Source organism: Thamnophis elegans, chromosome 1, assembly GCF_009769535.1.
Source record: "Thamnophis elegans isolate rThaEle1 chromosome 1, rThaEle1.pri, whole genome shotgun sequence".
In the NCBI taxonomy this organism is placed as follows: Eukaryota; Metazoa; Chordata; class Lepidosauria; order Squamata; family Colubridae; genus Thamnophis; species Thamnophis elegans.
Genome location: NC_045541.1, coordinates 115,425,016 through 115,452,280, shown reverse-complemented (window position 1 = coordinate 115,452,280; position 27,265 = coordinate 115,425,016). Strand labels below are relative to the sequence as shown.

General features: G+C 41.3%; 1 protein-coding gene across 3 annotated transcripts in view; it reads left to right on the top strand.

Moving 5' to 3' along the window:
- The first annotated feature begins 842 nt into the window (after nt 1–842).
- The window catches only part of MIDEAS (mitotic deacetylase associated SANT domain protein), a 60,567-nt gene continuing 34,144 nt past the window's right edge, over nt 843–27,265 (top strand). Inside the window, exon 1 of one of the 3 annotated variants that reach the window (XM_032228803.1) lies at nt 843–911. The gene's annotated coding sequence lies outside the window, so the exon portion shown is untranslated. Of the gene's footprint in view, nt 912–965; nt 1,635–2,905; nt 2,928–27,265 lie in introns of those variants that run through there. The other 2 variants (XM_032228796.1, XM_032228811.1) reach the window with 2 other exon arrangements.

The window sequence follows — 27,265 nt, the reverse complement described above, 5'->3', positions numbered from 1 at the left end:
TGAAGCTGTTGCACAAGAACAGTCCATGACTCACAGCCTTATGCTCGAATTTAACACTCCAATTTTTCACGCCAAAATTACGGCCCGTTCCACTCCTTGCATATTTTTGTCTCCACTCCTCCCTCCGTTTGCATTTTCCTAGGTCGGTACGTCTTTAAAAAAATGTTTTCCCAGAGAAGCCAGTTGATAGAAAAGGTAGCATTTCCGAGAAGGAGCTGGTTCCCTATAAGCTGGGTGCGAAATCTCTATCGTTTCCTTTGAGATCGATCAACCGAGCTCTCCCGTTGCATCTGCCTTTGCAACGAAGACACGCTGCGCGACAAGACGGCCCTGCGCCTCCGCCTCCCCCGCTTTTGGGCGGGTGGGGGGAAACTGGAGCTCCGTCGCACGTGTTTCCTGGCCGGGGGGGGGGGAGAGGGAATGAAACTGCGCCTTGTCAGAATGCAATCCACACGTTTTCACGCGGCTAACCCGACAGGAGTTTGCTGGCTTCCTGTTCTGTCTTTCTGCACTCTCGCTCTCTGAAACCCCCCTTCCACCACTCCCGCCCGAGTTTTCAACTTTTGATAGTTGCTCTGATTTGTTTCCTTGCCTACGGCATCCTTCCAAGTGCGCACGAGTTCCCGGCAAAGCGTTTATGGGTGGTCCGAGAAGAAATCGGGAGTAAAAGTATCTTCCAGCAGAGAAAGTCAGCGCTCTTCCTGGCAAGGCAGCGTTTCCAGTAACGTGATCAAGCTCTTCCCGCTGACCTTGTTACTCGGTTGGAGATGCGAATGCGCGCCACAGCCACTGGATCCTCCTGCCAGCCAAAGGAACGGGGCAAGCGCGCTCTCGCAGCTGCACGCGAACTCTAGAGTTACTGGATGCCTATTAAAACGGGGGGGAAAAAACAACTTTCTTCGCCTTATATGGTAAGAGGAAATGGGCGTGACTTTGGCCTGCTGTAGGGTGGGGAAGCCTGAACAGCAGGCAGTTGTGCTGATGAAGTAGAAGAGCTGGTTTTACTTCTGTTGCAGACACGAAGTGCGTTTCTCTCTCTCTCTCTCTCCCCCCTCCTTCGGCAGGCGGCTGCTCCAGTTTCCTGACTTAAGAATTGTGCAATCTCTTGCTATCAGAAGGGAAGGGGAGGGAGGGGAGAGGGAAAAGAAAGAAAAAAAAGACCCAGCTTCCTCTGCTGTTGCTGCAGTTGTTTGCCGCCTTCGTCGCTACAGTTCTCCACCTCGCTCAATTCCCCCCCCCTTCTGCTCCCCAAGCTGTGATCTCAAATCTGTGACTCAGAGACTTGCAATCCTGACACCGCAAAGTGCGGTTGGCGGAGAAGGCGACTAGCACCGGGGTTCTTTCCACCGCTTGGAGCAGGTACACTGCAGGACTCTGCGCAGGAAGCAAATTGAGCGCGCGGGAGAGAGAGGCGAGCCACTGCAAGCGATACTCGCCGACGCCAGTCCCCCCCCCTTCCCCAAAACTTTCTGGTTTCTTTTCAAGTAGCCTCGAGAGCTCTCTTGGCGTTTGGTTGATTGCCTGGAATTTTTTTCTTCTTCTTTTTGGCCGGGGGGATTAGGACGTACGAGAGGATTAAAGGAAAGAAGACATGGGGGAACTAACCTTTTAATCTGCTTCAGGAAAACACAGAGGTAAGTGGAGCTTTTTGCCTCTCTCTTCCTTACTCCCCCCCCCCCCAAGAAATCGCATCTCGCGTGGGGTCGGTGCCTTTGCAGCCCTGACCGATTTTGCAAAGGAGCAGTTGTGGTGGTGGCAGTGGGAATGCGTCGAGAGCTTGGGCGAACTTTTTGTTGGCTTTCCGGCGTCTCTTCAATCGCCTGCACGAATGCGTGGCGTGGCTGTTGTTTGTGCAGCGAAGCGTTTCGGACGGGCGATCAGGCAATCGCGGAACGGAGGGTTCTTCCCTTCCGAACCGGGAAATGAGATACGTGCCTGCGGGGTTCTACTTAAAAGGGCGCCTGGCAAGGAGTTGCGGGGGAGAAAAGACCCTTCGCATAGCCTCGGCTTCCGATCGCCGCATACTTCCTGTTGAAGGGCGTTCGCAATTCCAGTCGCTGCTACTTTGCGTGCGCCCCTCACGTTTCATTTTAATTCTGTGGGTTTTTAAAAATCTGATTAAGGCGGATAACAGGAGAAGAAATAGTTAAGATACGTTTCGTGTCTGTAGTAAACCGGGTATAACATTTCCACCTTCAATTCCTCCCCCCTCTTGGGTTTTGTCGGGTATTCCCCCCCCCTTACCGATTGACACTTTTGCAGAGAATGAGATCCAGTACGCTTCTCCTCAGCCCATCCCCGTGGGACTCTTACTTGTCGATCTGATTTGTGATGCGATAAATTAGAAGACTCCTTATGCTTCCTTGTGGGTCTGCCTCGGGATGATAGTTGCTTTCCACACGCGAGAAAGGGCTTGTGGAAGGAGGCGCCCCCCCCCCTTTAAGTCTTGAGTGCATAAACTACAGTACATGAATGCTTAGGCCAGAGATAGATGTGAGTGCAGATCACATTGTTATCTATCCACCCCCACCCCTTTCTTTTTGCATAAATTTGTGCCCAGAAATGTGAAGGGATGAAAAAGGAATGTGTGTGCAAAGCCCAGGAGGGATGTGTGTAAGAAGCTCAAGTGATTTCTGGAACCCTGATCTCATCTTGCTTTAGAGGCTGAGGGGTTGCAGCAGTGGCAGTAATGTGGAAAGGTATGTGTAATCAAAGTCACAGTGACTTCCCAGGGCGTGTGGTGGAGTTGTAACTGATGACATCATCCAAGCTGTTCTAGTTCCTGTGGAAATCAATGAGAGCTTTGCTATTAAATAGAGGAGAGTAATTGGCCCCTGCACTTGGAGCATGACATCCTAGAAGTACACCTGCCTTTTAGCTTGGAGCTGGGCATCATCAATCTCTTTCCTGGTGACCTGAGAGTCAAGGTGAATTCATAGGCTATTATTGTACAGACATTAACTTCGCCTAAAGAGGGATGTGTTGTGTCACAGGATGTTCCAAGTTTGTTCATGTGGGGCTGTCACTCTCACAGCACCTGAACCGACTGCAGTTCTCTGTATGCATAGCTTATGAGGGTTTATGTTTCTGCTTGTTACTAGTTTCACTTTAATCACTTTGATAATAAGCCATGAGAGGCAGAGAGATACAAAAGTTTCTTGTAAGGTTTCCCCCCCCCCTTCCATTACTTTGTGGAATTGATAAATGTGGATGTAATTACTTTAATTCAGTTCAGTTTGGTTGTTGGAATTTTTAAACATGATGTCACACTTACATGGCTTTTTAAGGTTTCGTGAAGCTATGCATTCCTGAATGTGATGGCAGAGAGGCTAGCTAGCTGGCTCACTACCTCCTGTCTTAGAAGTTAGGTTTTTAAGAAATGTTTATTTTGCTAAGTTGAATCAGTTGTCAACTGTCTGAGGGCCTGCTTATATTACCTTAGCACTTACCAAAGTGTGTGGCTCTATTTGATTTTATTTGTTTGTTTATCACATGTACAGAGAGTGCTTCTGTATCAGAAACAAATTCCTCCTGTGTTTAAACATTATTTGGCCAAATAAAGATTTATATTCAATTTATAATTTATAAAAAGTAAATGTTAGTTGGAGCTGGAAATAATCAAGAACAAAATGAGGGCCTCTTGCTAGTGCATTTAAACTACAGAATAGTGTTTCCTGTAGTCTAATAATATGTCATATCTCAGCACCATACAGTATTGTAGTATATCTGCAAGTTGCAGTAGAAATAGAGCTCCATTTCATCCCTTTAACATTTGAGTGCCATATATATTGCTTTAGTGCCATGAAATAAAACATTCTCCATTTGTCTGTTTCCAATTCATTCTTTTCAGATCTGTTAGACTTCAACTCTGAGCAAGATCTATTTAAAGGATTCTAAACATTGAGAGACTGCTGTAACAATTTTTATGAAGTTTTCAAATTGGTTACAAAATGAATCCTAATGACATTTTGCACAGTTCTTCTAAACAGGTATAAATATGAAGAAAAACTAGTATTATTTTAAGAAATTTTGATGAGTCTAGCACTTTACAGAAATGAGGGTAGAATTGAGTCTTGAAGCCACTAACTGTAACACCATAGTTATTTTAAGCACAACAGTGCTGAAGTACCATGGCTAATTCATTTGGCATATGGCATTGTGAAAAAAAGATAGTAGGAAAGTTTCATTTTAATTTTGCAAAGTATATTGGTTTTAATAGGGGAAAACATTTTAAAACACTGAAAATTTAAAAACAGAAAGGCAGCTACTGTTTTCCTCTGAAATAATCAGAAATGCAAGGTTCAATAACCTATGCATGCAAATCTCTTCCTGGATAAAGTATTATTTTAGCATGCCAAATAGCAGTATAACAGTTGAAGTGTGTGCAGGCACAGACTTGGGAGTAGCTTGCATCATTAATGAGACTTACCTGGAGAACTATGTCTGATTTGTACTAAATAGCTTTGTGAGTCTTGACTTACAAAGTTATAAGAATACTGTTGGGCTAAGACATGGAGAGAGCAATTAATGCTATTAGGTAAAAATAACAGATTTGAATTTTAATGAATCAGCTTCCAACAAAAGAATTCATATCATGGTGTACTCATATCTTAAATACAGAAATCTAATATTTTGATGTTTATGGTGTTGGAAGACTGGATTTCAGGGAAAAATTGTTTCTTGATTGATGGCTTGTTGAATCAATCTGATAGAATGTGCAGTTCTTGCCAGATTATGGTACTTTGTTGTTGGCACCACACTAATTGGAATGCAGAAGGACAGATTTATACTACTGTGTAGGATAAAATGTTAATTTTGGTTTAATTTCACAGCTTGTTAGCAGTTTACAAAATCTTAATGTGAAAAGGATGAAAGATATAACTAACTAGACAGAATTCGATGCATAACTTGTTTTTAGCCTTATTGTTCATGTGACTAATGTACATCCAGAACTATGTAACCTATTTCTAATGTTGCTACTACATTGGGTAATTTTGGGTTCATCCCCCCCACTTTTATTTAATAAAAAAGTAATTTGCATTGTTTGAAACATATAGAGCCTGAGATAGTTCTTGACTTGCAACCAGAATTGAGCCCAAATTTTCTGTTGTTAAGTGAGACATTTGTTAAGTGAGTTTTGCCCCATTTTAAAACATTTGCCAAAGTTAAGTGAATCACTGCAGTTGATAAGTTAGTAACCTGGTTGTTAAGTGAATCAGGTTTCCTCATCGACTTGACTTGTCAAAAGGTTGCAAAAGGGGATCATATGACCCTGGGACACTGCAACGGTCATAAATATGAACCAGTTGGTTAACATATGAATTTTGATCACATGATCATGGGGATGCTGAAAAGGAGGTAGCTGTGAAAAATGGTCATGTCACTTTTTTCAGAGCCATTGTAACTTTGGTCACTAAATGAATTGTTGTAAGTCAAGGACTACCTGTAATGATCTTTTGCTTGTATGATGCAAACTTTGGCTATTCATGTACATGTAATTCTCACTTTAATTCCATTAACTCTATCGCTAAAGAACACATTTGTTAAGTGAAAAATCAAGTGACTACACTCTAGTTATAAAGGGAGTTTGTAAATTTTGACTGCAGTGTAGTCATTAAGTGAATCACCTGTAATTGTTACACACAATGTCACATGACTGTGACTTGCAACTTCCTACCAATTTCCCCATTACCTTTACTTGTAAGAAACCAGCTATGACTGTAACCATCGCAAGTGCACATTGGTTGCCAAGTGCTCAAATTGCAATCACATGACTGCAGGGATGTTGTGATGGCAGCAACTTCGAGAATCATCTTAATCCAGCGCCATTGTAATGGCAAATGGTTGCTGAATGAATGTCTGGTAAGGGAGACTGCCTGTAATAATTGTCCTAATAATAGCTCTGTTACTCTTTGCAGTAAATTTATATGTTGGCTTTAAAAGCAACAACTTTAAAAGGCATAATTTTAAAGAACAGTGGCTTAATTTGATTTGATTTACAACAATTTGTCCTATGCTATCAATAATGTCTTCTAATGGATGTAAGGAAACATTAATAGGATGTTAATGTGTGTTAACACGTGTGTGAAATGGAAACAAAACTTCAAAAATGCGGAATGAGGAAATTCTGGAAACTTGTATGTTGAAAAAGTGTATCACAGAGTGTAAGCAAAATTGGTCCATAAATTAAGATGCCTATTTTGTTTAGCATATCAGAACAAAATAAAAGAAGAGTGTTGTGGTATCTTAAAGAGTATTTACTTACTACAGTCCAATTGGTAATGGAAGAATTTCTTTATTAAGATATCAAAATACCTTTCTGATTCTGCAGTAGCAAAGTAAAACAACATATTGACTCTTGATGGTATATATGCCAATAATAATTGGGGTGGAAACCTATTGTACTATATTGTCTTTGCCTCAGCTGACTAATTTTTTAAAACGCCATAAATGTAGAGTTTTATATTCCCCTAAATCAATTGCTAATAACTGCTTGCATACAAATGAACTAATTAGCCTTAACTAAAAGACAGGAGCATTTCACTATCCTGGCTGGCAATTCTGGGTGTTGTAACTTAGTATATCTGAAAGACACCAGATTAGGAAAGAGTAGACTATAGAAGTATATAAAAAGTTTTCTACGAAGACTGAACATGTGTCTGGAGGTTTGATGATTAATAATGAAGTGTGTCATATCTACTCTTTAAATCTAATGATATTACATTTAATTTTCAGTCTTTCAGAATTCAAAATAGGTCAGAAAGTTTCAACTCAATTTCTGAAACTCCAATATCATTGCGCCGTACCAAAATTTAAAAGCAAAATGCCAATTTTCATCAGTTCAATGTTTGCTTAACTCCCATCATGTTGAAACCACTGCAGGCCTCTCCACTTCATGGTGTGACAGTTGGGCTCAAAATTTCAGCTCTGTGCATTCCAGTGACATTTGTAGTCCAATCAGGCTGGTCAAAAGTGCAAAAACAAATTTATGGATATGTTTTCAAAAAACCCTTTTCACATTTTGATGCTAGGAGACGGATATGCTGGTGCTGAATCAGCTTTGCCTTCAAATTCAGATCTAATTTACAGTGCACAAGCTTGAACTTGCCTTGTTTGTTTCTCACCTTTGGCCGAGATAAAGATTTGCATGGCAGTGGAAAGTCCAAGAGGAGCAGAGTACCTTTTAAGTGCAAATATTTCACTGCATTTTGTACAGACTGATTTCATCATGCAAAACCCCAACACACTTTCAGGCCTCTCCGGCTTTCAGAGTTTGGCTTGTTATGCCAGTTATTTCATTTTTGCAAACAGCAGCAGCAGCAAAAGGGCTGTGGGAATATGAATCTGAGGAGAACTTTTGGCGAGCTTCATGTTATTCCAACTGCAGTTCCTGCATGGCTGGCGTATAAACACAGCTTTCTGTTGCTAGCAACTCCCTTCTTGTCAGCTGCAAAAGAGGAGCTGAAAATCACCTAGATAACAACTCTTAATTGTTAGCAACTAACTTGCTTTCAAAAGAAAATAATGTGTACATTTGTGTCAGAATGTGTGTAGGTTACTTCTGGGCCTACTTGCCATATACTGGCAGCTCAAATTACAGACTTTCTCTTAATGCTCAATCAAACATTAGTATATCTCATTTGTTAGAGTGAGTTCTAAAGCAGTAGGCAGCTAGAACAAATACATGCTATAAACCTATTTTTGCCAAAATTCGCTGCAGTGCTTCCCTTTATTTACAATGCTCCTGACTAAGTGTCTGCAATATATTACTCATATGTAACAGAAAGCCAGATTTATTACCACCAAGCAAGTGTCCTGTTAGGCGCTACTCTGTTACTCCAATTTAGCTCTGCTCTTCACAACAACTGCAAAAATCTAGAACTCTGCAATGGTTTGTTTCCTTTTTGCATGTTAACCAGGACCCTGCTTACTTTCCTGAGAAGACAACATTAAAAGTCAGGATTTGTTCTTAGCCTCTGACTGGCTGTTTATCTCCTAGTTGTTAGACTTCCTGATTTTAGTTTGATGTTCCTGAAGATAAGTTAAGCAACTGAGCTGCATGTCTTCGAATGTCTGCTTCATAGCCTTAAGCTATGTTAGTATTTTAAACCAAATACTTTATATAGAAATCTGTTTGCAGCACAGTTCTCATTTTCCTTATTTACATGCCTCATTAAAATTTTAAGTTATTGGGGAATATTGGTACAGTATAGTGCAGGGCTGTCAAACTCAATTTCATTGAGGGCCGCATCAGAGTTGTGTTTAATCAGGAGGGGGGGTGGCCAGCTTGATGTCATTAGTGTCGGGGGGGCGCTTGTCGTGGCCCGAGTGTTCTGCCAGTGAAAACCAGCTCCAAGTTCTGTTTTCGGTTGTGATAGCCTCCTGCAACCCTCTGCCAGTGAAAATGGAGCTCGGTGGCCCTCCCGAACTTCATTTTCACTAGCAGAGGCACCACGGGTGGGCCAGTCCCTCGCTGTTTCCAGGGCGGCCCCACAGGCTGGATATAAACACCCCAAGGGCCGGATCCGGCCTGCCGGCCTTGAGTTTGACACCCCTGGTATAATGTATTCAGTCTTTTTTATTCATGATTATGTGTCTTAACTTCCCCCAAATGTCATTTATTAGTTGTTTGTGTTAAGCACTTTGAGAGTTCTGCTCACTTTTAAGACTGCTGTGGATTATTCTTCTCAGCTATTGCTCTTAAGATTATCTTCAGCTTCCCTCACTCTTTTTGAATACTTAAAGCAGAACAGTGTCCACCTCGTGGATGAATACTTCTTTCAACAGACAGTAGCAGGGAGCTAAAAGCCATTTAAAAATCCTAAGTGACAATTACTCTATGTTATGAATAAACAGTGATTATAAGAAGAGACTAGAGGAAAAGGAACAATAGGTTTCACTGACCTATCATTTTACAAATACAGAGTCCTTTTGGGTGTGTAGCTTTCCCCAACTTCCTGTCTTCCAACTCCCATAAATCTCCACCAGTATGGGAATTTGAGTCCCACATTTTGAAAGAAATGAGGCTGAGAAAGGCTGGGATTTCTTACAATGCTGAATTACATTTACTGTTATTTTGACCTCTAGCTCTGCCCTTATAGTGGCACAATGGTTAGGGTGCAGTACTGCAGGCTGCCTGCCTGCAATTTGGCATTTCAAATCTCACCATGCTCAAGTTTGACTCAGTCTTCCATCCTTCCGAGGTGGGTAAAATGAGGACCCAAATTGTTGGGGGCAATAGGCTGATGCTGTAAACTGCTTAGAGAGGGCTGTGAAGCACTGTAGAGTGGTATATAAATCTAAATGCTATTGCTATTATATCTTCCCGGTATTGTATGCCAGTTGCTAGAACATTTTGAAGGGTGGAAAAGGAAGACAGCATTGGTCAGAGTAACTGCAGGGGCTCGCTCTCTTCTTTCAAAAATAGCTGTGGGTTTGAAACAGGTGGGTTCCTGCCAGTTCTAACCTCTTCTGTAGAAGAGGTTCCACAAATCTACAGTGCGGTTTAGAACTGGTTTCAACTCCCTCCCCCCGCCCGTCCGCACATCATCAAGATGAAGAGCGAGAGGAGGAATTCTGGAAGTTGAAGTCCACAAGTCTTAAAGCTGTCAAGTTTGAACACCCCATGGTTTTTTTTTCTCTAAAGGGTTAGGGATGCAAGGGTCTTGTAACTTGACAGCTTTAAGACTTGTGTGCTTCAATGCCAGAGTTCCTGAGCCAACATTTTAGTTTCTAAGCAAGAGCGTTGTTAAGTGGGTTTCACCACATTTTACAAGTTGGCCACGCCCACCCAGTCACATGGCTGGCAAACCACACCAGCCCGGTCACATGGCCGGCAAGACACTCCCACAAAGCAGGCCACACCTACAGAAGAGGTTCTAAAAAATTTTGAAACCCACCACTGGTTTGAACTGTCTTTTATAATAGTAAAATACTATTCTCCCATTTGTCCAGAAATGGATATTGTAATGATAGGTCACCTTCCTCCAAGATGTTTATTTATTTCTTTTGTAGACTAAATTACACTCTTGTCATTTTGTGGTGTTCTTCTAACCAAGTACTAATGAGAATCCAACTCTGCTTTGTTTTCTATGATTGGCCAAGATCTATTGGGTGTGTCCTATGCTGTGTTAAGTCTGCATTGATTCTTCATCAAGATGCTTAATAAATCTTTAAAGTAAGGAGTAACTTGCATTGTGTTAGTCACTAAGTATTTAACTTGAGTTTCAAGTTATCTGTGTTTATATTACCGTTAAGGTTTGGCATCCCTTAAAAGAGCAGTAAATCAGCTGGTTTATCCATAATGAAGTCTGTTTCTTTCTCCTGTCATGGAGAGCGGAAAAACCAAACTCAACAAAGGCTGCCAGGCATTGTAGATATGCATTGACCATGCCAGTCTTCCCAACAAGTGCCTTATAGATAGATGTTTTGGATTTAAATTCTCCTAATTGCCACTATTATAAGGAATTAATGAAACTTATACAACACATCTGAAGGAGGTAACTCCAAGAAGGGTTGTCTTCATTATATTAGTGCAAACTTTTTAAAAAATCTAAATTTAAACTAATGGCATTTCTGTTGTTTGCAATATTTCTCAGTTGTCCTTGAAACAAATGGATTCTAGTTCAGTGCACAACAGATATTTTAAAAAACCTATTCACACTATACATCCATTCTTTTTCAAAACTATAAGCCGAGAGCTCTCAAAGAGTAATACACATTATGGAAACTACTCTCTAAAATACCAATGCCAGTAAAAGAAAACGTGTTAACCTCTTCTATTAAAATGCTTAATGCTGGTTTTGTTCGCTCCACTTTTGAGAGAACATTTCTAAACCGGGGTACCCCTCAAAAAAAGACCCAGTCTTTCACGCAATATGCTCAAGGCTCAACTTTACTCTGCCGTTAATAGCAAAATTCAGTTTCTATTAAGCCACCTTGAGCAATAAAGATGGATCAAGGAATAATCACAATAATCATCTGTTCTTTTAAAAGAGGCTGCATAAATTAGATAATACCCTTCTGAGCCCCCAAATCACAAGGTCTTTTTCCAATCAGGATTTAGTTTTTTGGCCATCATTTATTCTTCTACTGAATCTGAAACCTGGCATTGCTTTAGCAAACCCTATCATGAGAGGACACTGCTCAAGATCAACTTAATTGTGATTGAATTGACAAGACTCACACATTTTTTTTCCTCTTCTTTTTCATGGGCTGGGCATTATGTCGTCTCCCCCCCCCATTTGTTTCTTTTGTAATAAAATGAAGCAACAAAGGCTGAAAGGTGGAGATAGCTCTATGTGCAGAGAGGTTTCATTTCCTTAGTCAAACCTCCAGGGTATAGGAATGCTGCTGTCACTCCACTTCAGGCAGGAGTAGGTGGTGAGTGGGAGGAGAAAGGCTGGTTGCCATCTGCAAGAATTTTAATCGTGCTTAGTATTCACATAGCTTGAATTGGTTGAATTTCATTAATTGGATTGATAGGAATTTGCACGTGGAAGCATACTTTCAAACCACAGGAGATGTTGGGACTTCTGGAAAATTTTGACCCATTCAAGCACACACTTGCCTGTCACTTATTCCCTTCATTTGGAACAGTATCTGTGTCAGTTTTCATAGCTCCATATGACAAGAAAAACACATTTTGCTAAGGCTACTTTGTCAATGTCATGGATCAAATCTTGACGTCCTATAGAATATTCTCTGCTAGAAATGTAATAATGTTTGGGGCACTAATGAAATTGATTTTTATGTTATTTAATTGATTTGTATCCCAGCTTATTTCCTTGAAAGAGAATATAAAGCAGAAAACAAATAAGTATGAAAAAAGAGCAATAAAAGCTCTTTTTAGCTCTTTAAGCACCCAATATTTAACCATAAAAGCTACATTGCAGTCAAAGTGTGCTTTTAACCTAATCTCTGGTTTATAACCCTTGAATATAGTAGCTTGAATATATTAATAAATTCATATAACAATGCTGCAGCATGCTTCCTTTCTTCAACATGCATAAACATTAATTGCTGAAGTTTACAGGATATGGCTAAAACAAAGCAAAAATGCAGCCTTTGTCTTACTTGTTTTTAAAGTTGGTATATTTTTACTGATAACGAAAATGAAAATGGATTTAGGGACTAGTTTCCCTGTTGTATAATGGAGAACAGTTCATTTAAAAAAAACCATAGTAATATGAAAAATTGCTTACTCTCAGTTACAGTGGAACATAATGAGGGAATGCTATTGTATTTATGTCTTGTTTATGGATATTCTTTCTAAAAGAACCTGGGTTATGGTGGCAGCAAAATCCTAATTAAATGGGTCCTAATTAAAGTGGTATAATCCAACAGAGTCTTCAATTACAGATTCTCTGTGGCAGCAATTCTCAAATTTTCTGCACTTCTGATCATTAAATATTTGGAAAATGCAATGGAAAATGCCCAATAAAGAAATATCTCCTTTATTTTCAGCCATGAAAACACATGTTTTTAAATTAATAATATAATTGTTGTGGGAAAAGTAATGAAGAATAGGTAGGTAGATAGGCTAGGTAGGTAGGTAGAATTCTTTATTGGCCAAATGTGATTGGAAATAACAAGGAATTTGTCTTTGGTGCATTGCATATTTGATGCAAATAGCTATGTGCATATGCATATTTGGTGCAAATAGCTGTATTTTCCCAGTCTGTCCAGTTTTAAAAGCTTTTTATTTCTGTGTTGTATCTCCAAATTTAATGCAGAATTAAATATTACACTAGGATTAATTTATGGACCCCATATCATAATTGTCATCTAGTAGTAACATCTGTTAGCATAAACTTGCTGGACAGGAATGTTCTTTAGTAGAACTTTCCTAAGTAATAAGTCTTTTCTATCAGGGAAAGAGATCTTCACGGAGAAAGAACACTTGATTATATGATGACATCATGGAAGAGCTGTGTAACATCAGAGGAGTGACAGGTAGTGAAATTGGGGAGGTAGGAACTTCAGTGGTGAGCTAGTTGATTGGAGGAGACCATCTGGAAGATCTCTTGGATCATTAATATCCAAGGCCCAGTTATTTAAGAATTTCTGCTGATTTGGGACAAATTTATATAGTAGAGTTTATCAATATATGATAGGAAAGGAGAAAGCATATAAGCCTGTGTTATGTTTTTTTTACTGTATTAAAAGGGATAATGCTTCAAGCAAAAGTTTTAATTCATGGAATTATTTGATCTAGCAAATAGCAGAGTTTGAATCTTTGATCTTTTACATGTGGACCATGTGTTTTAGTTCTGACCTCTTCCATATTAGTCTATTATGTGATCTTTTTATACCACTTGACCATAATAGTCCATACATATGTTTATATTCTAACCCATGCTAACCTTGAAGTTAAAAAGGAATATACACTAGACTAAGCAACTTCAACTCGAATAAGTTGTAGTTCCATCAAATTATTTGGAATTTAATATTGTAGTAGAACCAAGTGAAATATTATAGTGTTGCCAGTAAGTCGTAAAAGTGCTTAGCTTAGGGACATTGTTTTATCAATCTGCTTTAACCGCACAATCTTTATATAAGCTTTTTGGAGCTTATTGTTTACTTGTGAATGTTTCAGTGCCTGGGGTGTGACTCTTACTTGGACACAAGTGATCACTTAAGTAGTAATTAACATGGTTCATCTAACATATTAGTTTCTTTGCTAAGGTGGAGGAGGAAGTCAAATGGTACAAAAAAACTATGTGTTTATTTGTCCCAATCCTTGAAGACTAGATTGATATATTCTGCCTTGCCCTAAATTGGTTTGATTTTTCTTATTTAGCCAAAGCTAAATTATTATGACATAGAAAACCATAGATTAGTACGATGTGTGAACTAGGACAATATTTTATTTATGTTAGACATGTTAAAACATCATAAGGTAGTTTTATTACTTACATTTTTGTACAGTTAGTCCTTGACTTCTGACCACAACTGAGCCCAAAATTTCTGTTCCTAAGCAAGACAATTGTTAAAGTGAGTTTTGCCCCATCTTACAAACTTTCTTGCCACAATTGTTAAGTTAATCACTGCAGTTGTTAAGTTAGTAACACAGTTGTTAAGTGAATCTGGCTTCCCCATTGACTTTGCTTGTCAGAAGGTCACAAAAGATGATCACATGACCCTGGAACACTGCAACCGTCATAAATAGGAACCCAGTTGCCAAGCATCCGAATTTTATTCACGTGATCATGGGTATTCTTCGAGAGTCGTAAGTGTGAAAAATGATCATAACTCACTTTTCCCAGTGGTGCGGTAACTTCATACGCTCACTAAATAAATTGTTATAAGTCAAGGGTTACCTGTATATATACAATACAGCTTTTGAAAGAAGAAATCCTGGTTTTTAAAGGGCTTGTACAAAAAGGGACGTGGTGGCTTAGTGGCTAAGACGCTGAGCTTGTTGATCAGAAAGGTCGGAAATTTGGCGGTTCAAATCCCTAGTGCCTCGTAACGGAGTGAGCTCCCATTACTTGTCCCAACTTCTGTCAACCTAGCAGTTCGAAAGTATGTTAAAATTCAGGTAGAAATATAGGAACCACCTTTGGTGGGAAGATAACAGTGTTCCGTGCATCTTCAGTGTTTAGTCATGTGAGCCACAGGACCACGGAGAGATCTTCGGACAGCGCTGGCTTTTCGTCTTTGAAACTGAGATGAGCACCGTCCCCTAGAGTTGGAAACAACTAACACATATGTGTGAGGGGGAACCTTTACCACTACAGAAATCAACTTGAGATTCAGCCCTCTGCATATTTATTTGGGATTTCACTTCAAGGCATGGGGCGACTGTTTTTTCTTGATTCCTTTTCTTTTTCTGCTTCCCCCCATCAGCTCTGGCAGAGAAGATACGCTGCGGGTCCCATCTGCCAGGGCATTGCATCTAACAGGTCCCAGGAGGGAAGGTGGTCTCTGCCACAATGAAGGCCGTGTAGAATCTCTCCCCCCTCCCCCAGTACAATTAACTCTGTCCCTCTCCATATTCCGTAGTCCCTCAAGACATGGCTCTGGTATCAGGCCTGAGGAGTCCCAGGAATGAGGAGATTTTACAGTGACTCTTACTGTGGTTAATACCATCATTTCCTGTTTTATGTGCCTTTTTAATAGTTCTTTTTAAAGTGCAGTTATTTTTATGCATTTATTATTTTTTTAATTAAGTGGTGTGTGCATAGCTGAAGTTACTCCTGAGTAAACATATATAGGATTGCATTGTAAGGGTATATATAAGGCTGCTTAAGACTTATCAACATAACTTGCAATAACTGGGATAGCAGTTGAAACTGAGAAGGAAGATTGTGGGAGGCACTTTGACAGATGGGCAGCAAATGAAGCATAATGTTGTTAGAGGTCGGGTCATGGACCTCACAATTGAAATAGAAGATCTGTAGAGATTAAACAGAATATAATATTTAAGAGCAGGATTCATTTTTCAGAATTGTTTTTCAAAGCTGAGGGAATAACTTGTAGAACTCTAAGAGACTTAATGTGAAAGGATGCTGTTTAAATTGTGCAATTTTGGCAAATATTTAAACTCCCAACATGACCTACTTCTTGTTTATATGCCAGGTTTTTATACCATGGTAGTTTACACATCAAGCTAAAGCATCTGCAATCAAAACAATGCTGAATAAAATCAATATATTGCAACACAGCAGGAAAAATAAAAAGGATATCTGGAGGTCTTTGCTAAATAAGAACAAACAAAAAAATGAAAGTTTTTGAGGCCCTATTTGGGGATACATCACTGCAACAGTTCATTTTATATGATAGGAACATTCTGGAACAATTCTCTCTTCAGAGATCATGATAATCCTGACCCTTTTATAATAAGGTCATGAAGACCTGGTTGGTTATGGGCCTGGTGCCCTGACTATGTTAATGCCCACATTTGTTGACTATATTAACATCTATGGCAATGGTTTGCTTGGTGACCATATATATTTGTTCTGTACTGTTTTATATTTTTATGATGTACGCAACCTAGAGTCATTTGTTGAGGTCTGCAGAGATCAGATAAATAAAAACAAATTTAAATATTCACAATGAATTCTGCAGATCCATGGAAAAGAAAAGTCTATATTTAGGCAACACTTTTTATTAGAACTAATCAAACTATAACACAAATACATTTTGAAGCATTCATGCTTAAAGATTTTTCATAGCCAAGTGGTAGAAAATGCAGGGAACAGTGGAGAAACAATTTAAAAAAGACCAGATGTTGTTGCAATGTTATCTGCAACTTAGACTTGATTTCAAGATGAAAAATGATGAATAAACATATTAGGTACTTGTATTTGTTGAGCATATCAAGTTGCACCTTATGTTCTGAAAGAACAAAATAACGACCAAGTTCAATTTTAAAGCATAAATATCCATTGTACATTGAAACTTTTCTTGAGCAAAATAGTTGATTTGCAAATTAAGCAGAGAATAAAAGCAAGGATGGTAAGTTTAATTGGTGCACTAAGCAAAAATGAAGACACAGAGAATCTGAATTTTGATATGTTGCCCAATGGAACCCTTAAAATGTAAGTTTCTCTTCAGATAGTAAAAAATTTTATTGTAATAGACTGTAATTTCCTAAATGTGAAATTTAAAAGTTGATCCTTCGGATATGCTGGAAGACTATAGGTACCCAAAGCAATTGTGCTAAAATAAAAGTGCCACATTTTCTCAGTTTTAGCCATAAACATAGTTAACTCAATATGATATACAAACTTTCTCATGATTCCCATTGAACTGAATGGAAATGGCTTTGGAATATGAAACATCTGTGCTATCTTAGAAAAATCTAGTAAGACATATCAATATTTTCCTCATAAGGGAGATTCAGACTCCCTTGGCTTGGCAAATTACATGGCTGACAAAAGACCAAGTGAGAATGTAAAACTTATTCTTCTGTATAAGGTTTAATTATGCCTTTTCCTCCCAAAGAATTGATAATGGCAGACTGGTTTTCCCTTGTGGTATACAAAACATTTCAATCCCTCCTGAAACTTTCATCAAGACAAGAGTTTATGACATTTGGCTGAGAAAATGCTGGTCCAGATGACCTAATAGGTGATAGTTCATTCCTATCAAATCTGCTATTTCCATGTGTTAGATTTCCATTGAGTTCACTGTTCACCAAGACAACTGTGCTTTGTTAAAATCATGGTTTACAGGTAGTCCTTGACTTACAACCAGTCAATGACTGTTGGAAGTTACGGTGGACCTCCCCTGGGCCATTTGTGACCTGTTTTGGATAGTATGATAGCTACACACACCAACCACAATCATATGTTCACATTTTGGGAGCTTAGCAACTAACTTCCCTATGGAGTTGCTTTCAGAGTTCCATGGTCATGCAATTTGGCCAATTTCCAGTTTCTCACAAAAACAACAACAACCCAATAACACCCATTGGGGAAAATTGTTTTCTTTTAACAACTGTAGTGTCTGCTTAACAATAGTCATGACCCCTGAACAGCCATTGTAAAAACTGAGTTTTTTTTATTCAAAAATATAATTTTGAATCTGGTTACAGGATGCCTTATCTTATGACCATAATGACTTACAATGGTAATTCCGCAGTCAGTTATGGTCATAAGTTGAAGCTACTTGTGCTACCTTGCCCTTGCATCTCCATGGATTGGTTAGGTTCTCAACTTTTTCTTCACCATGTTTTAAGTACCTTTTGGTGGTGGCTATGAACCACCAAGACTTAAGATTTAAATCATATCATTTCTTCAACTTTCGTGGACCCCTTATAAATGATGAGCATTAATGAGGGTGTCCCTCTTCAAGGAACCAGAGCGCCTGGTCATAACAACAGATGCTAGATTATACAGCTGGGGTGCCCACCTACAGACTCGTGGCGCAGGGCAGATGGTCGCAGGTAGAGCTCGCCCACAACATAAACTGGCTGGAGCTCAGAGCCGCCAGACTAGCCCTACACCACTTCTGTCAATTCATCGAAGGCTGTCATGTCCTCATTTTGATGGACAACATCGCCACCAAGGCTTATGTCAATCATCAGGGCGGAACTCGATCAATGGCCCTGATGTCGGAGGCGGAGGCCATGGGACGATGGGTGGAGTGCCACATTAAGTCCTTGAGGGCAGACCACATCTTCTACTGTGCGGATCTATGATGCGACATGGACCAGATTCTCCTGGTGTCACTCCCATCACATCATTGCCACAGCTGCGACAATTCCATGAATCCTGGACTTCCTCCAGGAGGGCTTGGATAAGGGCCTTGCCCCCAACACACTTCGGAGGCAGACAGCGGCCCTGGTCACCATCTTGTCCAGAGACGATTCGCAACTGCTCAGCAGACATCCAAGGGTTTGCAGTTTCCTGAAGGGGGCTACCAACTTACGCCCTCCGACGGTACACCGTTACCCAACTTGGGACTTGTCGATTGTCTTGCAGACTCTAACATCGCCACCATTTGAACCAATTCGCTTGGTTAGTCTACGGCATTTGGCATTCAAAACTGCCTTCCTCGTAGCCATTACCTCAGCATGCAGAATTTCGGAGCTGGCTGCGCTTTTGTTCAGACAGAGTCATTCTGCGATTGGATCCAGCATTTTTACCAAAAATTAACAGCTTATTCCACAGAACGCAGGAGGTGATCCTCCCTGACTTCTGTCCACACCCCAGTCATCCCAGGGAGCATGTCTGGCACAAACTGGATGTGTGGCGCGTTGTGCGGGTTTACAAAAACAGGCTCTTTTTGCAAGTCGGAATTGTTCTTCATTTCATTCCAGCCCACTTCAATGGACAGGAAAGTGTCATCTTCCACCATAGGTTGTTGGTTATGCACATGCATCAAACTGGCTTACGGGCAACAATCCAGGCCTGTTCCTCCTCGTATAACAGCACACTCCAGGAGGAGCGCTGTAACGACGGCCACCTGGGCCACTCAAGCACCCATTGAGGAGATCTGTCAGGCGGCTACTTGGTCCTCGCTGTCACCATTCATTCAAAATTACAGACTGGACTCCTTTGCCTCTGCTGAGGCTTCATTTGGAAGGAGGGTCTTACAGTGGGTCCTGGCGGCTCCTGCTAACCTGGACATTCCTTCTTCCCACCCTGGGACTACACAGCTTGGGTATGTCCCATGCTTGGACACTCCAAGCAGCGCCTAGGAGAATGACCGTTGGCTTACCTGAATGGTCATTCTCTAGGCACTGCAGGAGTGTCCAAACCCACCCTGGGGTTTTGTAAGGGTGTGTGACTTAGCATCTCTATGGCACAGACTTTTTCCATATAGTAACCTTTTGAGTCAGATACTTTCATTTTTAAAACTGAGCCTCTGAGGGGAGCAGGAGACGTGGCTACACAAAATTTGAACTCAGTCCTTGGGCAGCAAGCTAAAGTTAACCCATGCTTGGACACTCCTGCAACGCCTAGAGAATGACCATTCAGATAAGCCAGCGGTCATTCCCATTCAAATTGAGCCTTGTAGCTCTAAAGCAAGGCAGGGTTTATGCATTGATCCTGTTTATTCAGTTGGGCTCGTCTGAAATAAAGCATGTTATAGCTCAGTGATGTTTCTTCATCTTTATAATAAGTAACCGTTTCTTTTTTATTGTATTCTCTAAAAGTTTTTTGCAGCAAGATTTTGTTGTTATGACTTGCCTGCTAGGTTCTTTTCTTTCTTGGCACAGCATTGCAGATACAACCTAATCCCAGCCCCCAAGGAAAAAGAAATATTTTTCCTTCCAAAATACTACATTTCTCTTTCATATGCAATGATTTTATTAGCCTAAAGTAGAGCCAAATCTAGGTTGTTTTTTGTGTGTCATAGTTACTTACCGTAGTTTGTGTTGAAATAAAATATTCATCTATGTATTTTTATTTTAAACATTAGGTTTTCATTCAGTATAATATAATCATGCCTGAACTGCTGAATTGTGTAAGGTTTAGAAAAGAGCATCAATATATTAGCTTATAAATTAAAGAAAGCCATACGCAATATTTTGAGAAGAAATCATTTATTTCTGAGCCTAAATTACTATAAAAATCACTTTGTTTTTTTTCCCCTTCCTTGGAATTGAATTTATAAATTGGAAAGCACTAGCTTTAGAACAAAAATTGGAGGGGAGCAGAATCCAGTAATGAAGGGATATTTATAACTATCTGTAATTTATTTAAACATTCATATTTCTCCATAAATACATAAATAAGTTAGTATAAAAGTATGTTAGTACAGGGACGCAATGGCTCTGTGGCTAAGACACTGAGCTTGTTGATCAGAAAGGTGGCAGTTCAGGAGTTCGAATCCGTAGCGCCACGTAATGGAGTGAGCTCCTGTTACTTGTTCCAGCTTCTGCCAATCTAGCAATTTGAAAGCATGTAAAAATGCAAGTAGAAAAATGACCATTGGCTTAACTGAAGGTCCTTTTCTGTGTGCTGCGGGAGAGTCCAAGCATGGGTTAAATTCTGTCCTTCTGCACAATGGACTGGATTTCTGGCCACGTCTCCTGGTCTCCTCTAATATTCAGTTTTCAATGAAGGCCTGGTCCTGTGTAAGACACACCTATCAAGGTCAAAGTAGGAGAAATCCAACCCGATGGAAAAGGTATCCCAGGGTGGGGTTGGACTCTCCCGCAGCACACAGAAAATGACCCTTCAGGTAAGCCAATGGTCATTTTCCTGTGTGCTGCTTGGAGAGTCCAAGCATGGGACATACCCAAGCAAAATATGTCCAAGGGCGGGAAATATAAACAACCCAACCCTACTGAGGTGTAGAAACAATGGTTGGCAACACTCTTCTGCTGAAGGCAGCGGGTGTAAATGCTACTCTGAATGCTCCAGGGTAGTCTGCTCAGCCAACCCACATGGACATTGTTCACCCTGGAGATGTACTCCACTCGTATGGACAACAGGTGTCGTTCCGCCCATCATCCGATTGCCTCCGCCTCCGTCGTGAGGAATCATGATCTGGTGCCTCATCAGTTTATGTGTGCCTTTGTCGCTGTGTTGTTGGTAAGTATGAGCACATGACGACCCTGGAAGTGCTGTTGGAACTTCCGAAGCGCAAGCCTGACTGCCCTCAGCTCCAACCAATTGGTGTTGTGCGAGAGATTGCGAGATGATCTCTGTCTCTGAGCCACCTGGTTGTGAAGGTGGGCACCCCAGCCAAAGAGACTGGCGTCCGTTGTGATGGTCATCCTGGAGGGTTCCTTGAAGCAGGTCCTCTGTGTCAGAGATGGGGACTGCCACCACTGGATGGATCGAAGGACCTTGGGAGGAAGTCATACCTTGACTGATGAATTGCTGGTTTTGGCAAGGTCTCTCATGTGAAGTCATGCCCAAGGAACTATGGAGAGACATGAGATCATCTTACCCAGCAACTGTGACAAGGTGACGATGCGAGTGTTGTGGGAGAGATGAACCCGCTGGACCAACTCTCGGAGGCTTGTGATGCGGTCTGGCAACAGAAAGACTTTGCAAGATGAAGTGTCTGTCACGGTCCCCAAGTATCAGGTGGCTCTTCTCGAGGTTGATGATAAATCCGTAACTTTGCAGTCTCTGCATGGTAATGCAAAGGTCGCTCAACGACTGAGCTGCTGACGACGACTGGATCAATGTGTCATTGAGGTAGCATTGTAGGCGGATTGGGCATGATTTTAGATGCAACTGCTGATAGAAGCTTTGTAAATGTCCTTGGGGCCAATGACAGGCCGAACGGGAGGGCCCTGTACTGAAAATGGGACCTGGCGAAGGGGAACCTCAGGTAGCATCTATGTGCACGTCTGATGGGGACATGAAGATACGCCTCCTTCAGGTCAATCTATGTTAGGAAGTCCCCTTCTCAAATGCAGCCCAGGATGGATTGGAGGGACTGCATTTTGAACTTCTTGTAGGCCAGATGTTTGTTTAACCTCTTTAACTCTAGTATCACTCTCCACCACCACCCCCGAGCTTTTGGGAACCAGAAATAGAATGGAATAGAACCCCCTGGGCTCTTGCCTGGGGGGAACTGGTTTGATGGCCCTGATCTCCCTGAGATGCTGAATCTCGGCTTCCATGATGCCCCTCTTGATGGGACACTTGGGGTTGAGCAACGAATAAAGTGGTGCGGAGAGTGGGAGAGAAATTCTAAGGTGAGGCCCAAACGAACCGTTTGGATCACCCACGCTCTACTGGCCGCTGGGGGCCCACAACAGTGCCTAAGGGAGGATTTGAACCTGGATCTCCCTTTCCTAGGCTAAAATCTTCACCAGTTCACCAACTAAAACCAGTAATGAAGGACAGCGTGGGTGGGGTGATGATTTCAAAAGAAGTTCCAACTTTGGGGAAAATGTCCCACAAAACTCAGGAGCAGAAACTAGGAAACATTGATTCCCAGGAGTATTTGATTAACTGTTAATAGAGATGTTCTGACAATGAAGGCCTTCCTTGGCTCCCAAGTGCTGCATTAATCCTTCAGGAACTGCGGGACAGTTGTTTGTTTTAATTGCAAACGTGCTGGTTTGGGCAAAGCTGTCAGCCCTTAGAAACCACATTTTGTCGTTGTAAAACGAAAAGAAAATGAAAGTGTTCCATGTGGGTTAGAAAGGGTTAGCAGCATTGAAGACATTTGTGCTGCTTGGTAGAGAAATCAAACCAAAGCAGAGGGAGGAGGTATTTCGGTATTCATCTCCCAAGTGACAGGGTGACCCAAGGGCAGAATTGGCATGCTTTACTGGGGTGGGGGATGGGGAGGAGAAATGGTTTAAGGGAAAGACTTGGTTTATGCCTTTTACGGTTACTGTTTGGATGCATTGTTTTTCCATCATCTGACACAACTTTCTGAGAAAAAAAGTTGTAGCCTCACATCCAGTCAAGACTTATGTGGGGCTTGGTAAAAATTGTGAATAGGCAATACACAAAGATAACTTTTTTACTTTTGCCTAATTGAGGTCCTTTTATAGTATAGAGTGCCTGCTGTGACATTTTCTTGAGCTAGTAGACCAGTGTTTCTCAACCTTGTCAACTTGGAAGATGTCTGGACTTCAACTCCCAGAATTCCCCAGCCAGCGAATGCTGGCTGGGGAATTCTGGGAGTTGAAGTCCAGACATCTTCAAGTTGACAAGGTTGAGAAACACTGTAGTAGACCAAATGCAAGTACACTTATCAGTTTCATTTGAAGCAGATTTTTTCCACCTCAAGAGGGTGTGTGTGTGTGTGTGCACATACATGTGTGTCAGAGATATTTTTGAACTCCCAAGCAGAGAGCTTTTCAGCCTTGCTGAAGGAACGCCCTGGCTTGCTAATGCTGGGTTGCAGGGCTGCACTGCTTGCAACTACTGTGGAGGAGGGAAGGTTCACCAAGGGTAAGCGGAGGAGGAAGTGAGTTAATGACACGGTGTGCCTATGGTCCACGTGCAAGGAAGTAGAGATGGCCTGGTAGACCTTGCAGATGGTTTCTTGCACTGGTTTCATTCTCCTTTGGCTGCCAAACTTTTGAGAAGAACTGCTAAGAGCAGTTGAAGGAGATAATTTTTTATTCTTAGGAGTTGATGTGAAAGTGAAATGACATGTATGTATGTATGTATATCAGGGGTTCCCAACCCCCGGTCTGCAGCCCACTTCTGGTCTGTGGCCAGTTCGAAACCCGGCTGTGGGACAAATGGACAAGCCATGCGCATGTGAAGCTCCACTCATGTGAGTGGAGGGTGCTTGCACTGACATACGAAACTCCATTGCACTAGCGGAGTGTGCTTGTGCTCATGTGCGAAGCTCCACTTGTCTGAGTAAAGCTTTACACCTGAGAGGCTTTGCACACAAGTGCAAGCATTTACCACTCGTACAAATTGAGGTGTGAGTGCTTGCATGCGTCTGCCACTCACATGCCTCACCCGTGTGCTGCGCCTCGTCACCAAGCTGGAAAGGTTGGGGACTCTGATATAGGTAAATCCATCAGATGCCTATTTGAATGCGGAATCTATTATGCAAGCCCAATATTCTGTATAGACAACAGCATACACTTTAATATGCATTGTACAAGTATTCCTCAAATTCCTCCACAATTGAGCCCAAAATTTACATTGCAAAATGAGACGTTGGTAAGTAAATTTTGCTCCATTTTACGATATCTCTTGCTACAGTTGTTAAGTGAATCACTGCAGTTGTTAAGCTAGTAACACAAGTGTTAAGTGAATCTGGCTTCTTCATAATATATTTTGCTTGTCAGTAGGTCACAAAAGGGGAATCACATGAACAGCAACTTTCATAACTTATGAGTCAATTGCTAAACATTTGAATTTTGATCACATGACTATGGGGATGCTGCAACAGTTGTAAGTGTGAAAAATGGTCATGTCATTTGGTCATTTTCAGTGCCGCTGTAAATTTGAACGGTCACTAAATGAATTATTGTATGTCGAGGACTATCTGTAGTTGCATTTTTTCAGTTGTGTTGTCTAATTTTTCTTCATCTCTAATTCTTCCAGATGTATTAGACTATTTATTTTAGTAGCATTGATTTACGTGTTTATCAATGCTGGAGGTAAGCCGAGTCAGCATTGCTGTCCAAGATGACCCCAAAGATTATGTTAAAGTAGGCTTTTCAAATTCCTTCTGTTTCTCTTCACACAATTCATCCATTCTTTCTTTTGTTGTGGTTATTTGCCTTTGTAAAGGGAAAGCTTGTAGACAGCCTTAGTTTGTATAGAAGCTAAGAGACAGTTGCATTACAATCAGTTTCCTTGTGTGGTCTTGTGCACCTTGAAAAGAGGCCAGATCCAAGTTGTCTTATCAAGTCATTCTTATTACGATTGGTATTACGTTTAATTAACCTTAATATATGTGTGCAGCATTTAGTTAAGTGTTGGTGATTATCTGGGAGTGGCAACAATTTAGAAGGAGGAAAGAACCCATTGGCACTCTTTACATTATGAAGTTGGGAAAAATTAAGTGGACTTCCCCTTATGCCTTTAGCTCAATAGTTGAGTTGAAGATCAACTTATTCAGTGTTGATCTTTCCTGCTTTTTACACATGGGGCCCCTCTATGAAGGTGTCTAGACCGGGGCTTCATTGATAGTTGTATTATTCTTGCTTGGTATTGATAAACTCTAAACTTGAAAAGTATTATACTTCTGAGAAAATGTAAACTGCTTACACTGGAAAGACACTAGAGCAGTGGTTCTCAACTTTCCCAATGCCGCGACCCTTCAATACAATTCCTCATGTTGTGGTGACCCCCAACCATAAAATTGGCGTCTTGGTTCCTAAGACCATCAAAAATATGTGTTTTCCGATGGTCTTAGGTGACCCCTGTGAAAGGGTCGTTCGACCCCCAAAGAAGTCCCGACCCACAGGTTGAGAACCACTACACTAGAGAATATATAGAGCTGGAAACATCTATTGAAGGGGTGTCGAACCCGGTCACATCGCTGGCCCTATGGATATATTTTTTGTCCTTGCAGAGACGGGGTGGAGCACGTGCATTATGGGTGTGGGCACGTGGGTGTGTGCTGTCAGGTGTGCACATTTTTGGCCTACAAAGACAAAAAGGTTAGCCACCACTGATCTAAGTTGTCTTTTAGCATTGTGGATCATGCAACAGATTAAAAAGTTTTGAAGAATCTTAATATTTGGGTTTGTAGAACTAATACTGTAATCAGCTAGGCCAGGGCTTTGTAAGAGGAAACTTGGAATAGTCTATTAGTATACTACATTACTGTATATGTCTATTCCCCATTGAATCTACCCAACTGATTTAGTTTAATGGTTGGTACATTCCAGGTTCCTTTGATTAAACAATTTTATCTATTTGGACCCTAGAAGCATGCTTTTTTCTGTTCCTCCCAGTACCTGCTCTCTAGAATGAGGTTCTCTCTGACAGCTGGATAGCTACCACATGGTGGGATTTCAAAGGGCCTTGAAGGCTTGACTAGTGTGGTGAAACCTATTCTGTGTAGTATGCATAGATTTTAATTGTTGCCCAGTTTTTTCACCTTTTCGCCCCTTTTTAAATTATATTTTTTATTATGCATTGTTAATTTTCTGTATTTTCCCTTGTGAACTGCTTCAAGGGCACTGGGAATCAGATGATATAGAAAAACAGTCTGTTCATAAACAGACAAACCAACAAAGTGATTAAGTGATTAAATTTGACTATAGGTTGTTTGCTTCCGTATGCTAAGTCTGTCTGTGGATTTAAGATGCCTAATTTTGTTGCTTTTCTGATAAAAAGAGATCTGGTGAAAAATACTATCTGTTATCTGTGATTTGTCACTGAACTGTGCAATCTTAAGGATTCTAAAGTTGTAGAAATGAATCTGGGAATTGCATGAAGCTTGTGATTTGCCTGCCTTGGGTTAGTGCTTTAGGTTCAGATACATACATACATACACACACGAACATGTTTGGCAATATAGTGTATGTGTTGTGGCCCAGCAGGAGCCGTTGAAGCTGCCACCAGACTCTGACAGCGAGGGGCCTTATGAGTCAGCTCTGGAGGATGTGGAGGACCCTGGACAGGGTTCCGACTCCGAGCAGGGCGCAGAGAGGCGGGTTGGCCACCAGGAGGCGCCTGAGCCTTGGACCAGTGGGGAGGAGACAAGGGAGAGTGAGCTGCCAGCAGTGAGTTGTTCCTGGATGCCCGGCATCGAAGAGCTAATGGGTGTAAGGAACAGTTGCGCAGTTACAGGAGGTAATTGCACTCAGCTGGTGTTCATTAGGCTCCTCTCCAGACTATAAAAAGACTGCTTGTGCACACGCCCCTCTTGCAGAAGTCAACACAGGAATGAATGTTAGAGAACATTTTTGTGAGCTTGGCAGGCTGGATTGCTGCCAAGCCTTATCTGTGCTGGATTGCTGCCCAAGCTTGTCTGTGCCGGTTTGCTGCCAGGGACCTGTCTGTCTGTTAATTAAATGCTGTAACTTATCTTTGGCTCGGAGTGTGTGTTGGTGTGAGACGAGGGGGATCAGAACATGTATGTATATGTATATGTATTCATAGATTCTCATGGGTACAGGTATGCAGTCTTGGCGTGTTTGGGTCTTTTCCCATGTAAGATTGAGAGTATCTTGGTGATGTTTCGACGACGTCCCACTCGCCATCTTCAGGCTGGTGCCTTTGGCTTCGTGCTTGTGCGAGCAAAGCGGGAGCTCCGATCACGCTTTGCTCGCACAAGCATGAAGCCGAAGTCACCAGCCTGAAGTTGGCAAATGGGACATAAGGCCACAGTTGAATTCTGTTCAAGTGCTCTAAACTTTAAGAAGCCATGATTTAAAACATCTCATGCCTTAGTGTAGTAAACAAAT